The 4,800-nt window shown below is 32.9% G+C and overlaps 1 non-coding gene across 1 annotated transcript; it reads right to left on the bottom strand.

Annotated features, from left to right (window-relative positions):
* Nucleotides 1-608: 608 nt before the first annotated feature.
* On the bottom strand, nucleotides 609-814 carry LOC122269573 (small nucleolar RNA U3). The gene has a single exon (XR_006225270.1). It is a non-coding gene; the product is annotated as a small nucleolar RNA U3 (small nucleolar RNA).
* Between the last annotated feature and the right edge of the window lie 3,986 nt (nucleotides 815-4,800).

Consider the following 4,800-nt stretch of genomic DNA (forward strand, 5'->3'; position numbering starts at 1 on the left):
AAAGATCTTTATTCCTCTAATTAAATATTTTTAAAACAATCTTTTATAGGTTATAGCATTCAAAATTACCATAATGCTGCTTTTGTCCATTAAGGCAAGGAGGGGGGGGGGCATTGTTTTCCAGTGGCGCCATCTATGGCCAAGAATTCGGCTTCTGCCACACCCGTTTATAGGGTGGACCCATTCTTATATCCATCCACAGATCGTAATTTTGACCTGAACCAGAGAACGCTCAATCTCCAATTCAGTACCCCCAGAGGTTTAATTTGTTATAAGAATATGAAGGACTTTACGACCCGACAGATTTAGCATGCACCATTTACTACACGGAGAGTCTTCCGCCGGTTGACAATTACTTTAGTAAGCTTTATTTATAAAGTCAGGGTTCCATAGAGAGAAGGCTGATCGAAACTTTAGGAATTTGTCATTGAAAAAAAAAAAAATTGGAATCATTGTTTTAGTAGAGTAAACAAAATAAAAAACGGGTATTCATTATTTATGATCTGCCGACCATTTTATAGATTAAAAAAAAAACTAAACCCTATCCCTCCTGACGGATGGTTTTAGCAATGTAAAGATAAAATTAATTTTCTTATGTTCTTTTAGAAACCACTCAGAACGAGCTTTTTCCATCTATTTGGCGCAATGCCAAACAGTGCGATCATCAATGTTGCTCACTTCAACAGAAGTTGAGCAACCGCTTCACGCTCAGGAGGAAGCCCCATTCCACATCATCGTGGTTGGGTTTTCTGCGAAGTTCGGTGAGTGAACTCGCTAATCATACTATAGAAATGATCCTATGAAGTATGATCTTAATCCAAGCTCGTTTTTGGTAATACTAATATTCAAAGATCTGTAACATATGTTGGTAGATATTGATATTCAAAGTTTTTTTTTTTTTCAAATGTTCAATGTTAGTGCAGATTTTGATCATAATGTTTTATGTTTCGTATAGCGAAACACACAATTATAATATAATAATCACTCCACGTTTCTTCTAAGACAAAATGCTAATAAAATTGCCACATTTAATTCCACGTTTTTCTGACAAAGTTACGCTTATTCTTTACGAAATCAGGAAAGGCCCACAGAACTAATTGGATATACGATGAAAAGTAACGCCTACTTTCTCCTAATGTTCGGAAAGTGGCAGTGATATTTTTTAGCAAAGCGATGCGCAAGGAGAAAAAAAATTTCAAAATCACAAAAATACCTAAATCATAGGCATGGTTTTAAGCTGATGTAGTCCCAATTTTATTATCGATTGTGAAAGATAAGTTTTCGAATCAAAATGCAAAATGATATGCCCACTACTTTTAATTATTCCTTTTTAATTGTTTAATCATAAAATAGACAAGAATTCGTTTAATATTAGTTAAAGATGATTTTGTAGAATAATAATATATAAAATGTATAATAATAATAATTGTATCAATATTAAAATAATAAATATTGCATAAAAATTTCCTTTTCATTTTGAAAAATTAAATAGTTGTAGTAATAATAAATTGTTACGACTCCAACAAACTGAGGTCACAAAATTGTAAATTTGCAGAAACACAGACAGATAAATGTAGTTTTGGTCAATTAGTATTTTTCCTAAACGATAAATATAAATTTCCTAAATAAATATTTGTAGCCAAAATATTTTATCTAAATAATCAAATAATTTTCTAAATAATAATTAAAAAAAAAAACTAATTTTCCACGTATGAATTTTGTGTATTGCCGGAAGTTTATAAAAAGACAATTTAATAGTTTGATCCAAAAAAAATTATACATTATATATAAGTTCAAATTCAAGTTTGCAGTTAAATTCGCTTCCAGATTATTAAAGGACAAGCATTTTATTTTAAAGCATGAGAATAAAGCAATAAATCAATCACATAGTAGCTTGTTTATTTATAATTATATAGTCTTTACAAACTAATCATACTACAGATTTAACTACTTGCTAATCATTCTATAGAAAAGATCCTATGAAGTATGATCTTAATTCCAAACTGGATACGGGTGAAATCTCAGTAATTGGCGCGAAGGGCCACTATCCGATTCTGGTAAGTTCTGCGTACTTAATATGAAATAAAAGAAATGTAATGCACAGTATAAAACTGTGGAATCCTGGAAAGATGAAATTTTGGATGTAGTGGAAATCCACGTCTAGTTCTGACTCTCGAGGAGAAGAGAACGAAGCAGCTTAACAAAGTCTTCATCCTTTTAACATTCCATCATCTCTTTGAAGAGCCGTAAAAAACGGCTGGCATTATCCGTGGATTTCTTGTCATGAGCTTTTCTATCTTTTGGCAGTCTCCTGGGTCTTGTACCGCAGCCCGTTTCTTAATTCTCTATTTGCTCTAGGTAATACTTAATACAAATTGTTTTTGGTAATACTTACATTCAAAAATCTTTAATGCTTTAATGTAATGGTATTGTTCGTGGTCCCTGCCTTTAGGCATTTGCCACTTCATCATAAGTTCATTACATGCGCAACGAAAGTGAAAGTCATAAAGTAGTAATTCGCAATATGATCAAATGATTACAAAACGAAAAACAAAAAGCAAAATTACAGGAAAAAATAAATTCCGATTAATATAATTCCGTATAATAACTATAAACACGATATAAGTCCTAATAATAAAATATAAAATTGAAAAAGCGAGTTACAATAATATTACAGATATAAAAATTATATACAACAGTTGATTCGACGGGGTGATGGAGCGTCAACCAATGAGAATAGAGAAGTAGTATCTTCGGTGGGAACGCCTATTTCAAATATATCGACTTGATAAAACTAGAGTGCCTGTAAAAGTAAGTAATGAACTTATTATATGCCTTCATTAATGCAGAACATAAATTTTTTGAGGCAGATAATTTTCACTCAGTGTAATTCCAATGGCGAATTTTCCACTCTCGCCTCCGGCGGTAAAGTTTTTCTTTCCACCAATCAGGAATCGTTTCTCCCTTGTCCACACTCTTTTACTCTAGGTAAAACGGAGAGCGGCTAGGCTATGTAACTTCGGCCAAAGTGAATCGAGTATTCAAATAAAAATGAAATCGCACACTTAGTTGATATTAAAATGATAAAAAATAGATGAGATTTGATATCATTGCTTCACTGCCTCCAACAAAACAACAAACAATACAGGAACAAAAGGCAATAGGCATATAATATTGACCTAATATCTAACAAAAAATACAGGAGATAAAAATAAATGAATAAAAAAGTGTGGGGATCTATAAAAATATTAGTCAAATAAAAAAATAGATTTAGAAAAAAACAAATTATTAAAATATTTTGACATGATGCCGTCGGATATAGTAGAAAATTTGTCGAAGGGCTACGATTTATATTATCAATTATTAATTCCAGTTTAAATAAGTCTTTAAAATTTACTGCATCGCAGTCTAATGCTTTATTGTAGAATTTGGCTTTCCTAATTTCTAGATAATTAATATGTGGTGTAATTTTAAGATATTTTGTAATATCTTCGTTTCTCATAAACCAGGGGGCTCCTGTAATCTTTCTTAAACTTTTGTTTTCTAATACTTGAAGTTTGTTTAAATATGTTTTGCAGGCTGTGCCCTATGCGATAGACCCGTAGGTGATAATGGGTCTGATGCACATTATATACAGTAGTCTTTAATTTTTTAATGATAAGTTTGAGTAGCTGCCTGCTAAGAAGGAATTTGAGAGCAAAAAATGCTTTGTTTGCTTTTTTAATAATAATGGCTATATGCTCATTCTATGTTAATTTGTTGTTAACCCTTTCGCGCCGACTGACTGGTGACCAAAGTAGTGCCTTAGCAATTTATTTGTGGGTGGGGCTATAATTGTTTGATTGATTGTTTGATTCACCATTACTTAGTTCAAAATAAAATTATTTAGTTATACTTCGAACTAACATTTATTATATCTATGATTAAACTAACTGTAATTAGGGTAAAGATAAAGTAAGTCTGTCAAATTAGCAATGCCTTCATTTAAGTTACCGTTTTTTATTTATTTACATCCTGATTCTGATTTTGTACGAATCCTTTTTTGAATCACCCGTCCCCAAGGGGTTAATGGTAATACCAAGATATTTGGCGGTATTAACAATGGATTCTCATTAAAGAGAACGATATTTTCAGTGATGGTAATTTTTCTAATGATAATCAGTTGTGATTTTTCCGCGTTAATTTTTATTCGCCAGTTATTGCACCAATTTTCTATGTTTGTGCAGGTGATCTTGAGGTTTCTAGATCTTGAAATGATTGCTGTATCGTCTGCATAATAGGCGCTTAATTCATGTACTTCACTGTCCTTTTTAGGGAAATCCGAAGTATAGAGGATGTACAGTATAGGGCCGAGAATACTTCCCTGCGGTACACCTGCGCGAATATTCTGATGGATGCTGGATATTGGGGTTATATCGGCGTTTGGCGCGAAGCGCCACTAACCGATTCATCGATTCTGTTTTATCGTATTCTAGGAGGTCCTAAATAAACTGCTGTTTGTAGAAAATGCAACACCATGAAGGAATCATCAGAATCAAATGAAATTCGCAGCAAATGTCAATTATAGGATATTATGCAAATTAAAAGAGTTTCAGAGCCATCGCGCGTGCGTGGCGCGCGCAGCGCCCTCTGAATTGATGCTGAAAGCGTATAAATAAAGTGCTGTAGCGGGACGTTGAAAATAGTCTATGATTATTTGTTAGTGGCAAACGTTTAGTGAGACCTGAGTATGCCTCCACGACGGAAGAATAAGAAATTCAAGCAACTTACGGAGTTTGAACGAGGGAGGATAATCGGCCT

The sequence above is a fragment of the Parasteatoda tepidariorum genome, chromosome 4, assembly GCF_043381705.1.
Source record: "Parasteatoda tepidariorum isolate YZ-2023 chromosome 4, CAS_Ptep_4.0, whole genome shotgun sequence".
NCBI classification, from domain to species: domain Eukaryota; kingdom Metazoa; phylum Arthropoda; class Arachnida; order Araneae; family Theridiidae; genus Parasteatoda; species Parasteatoda tepidariorum.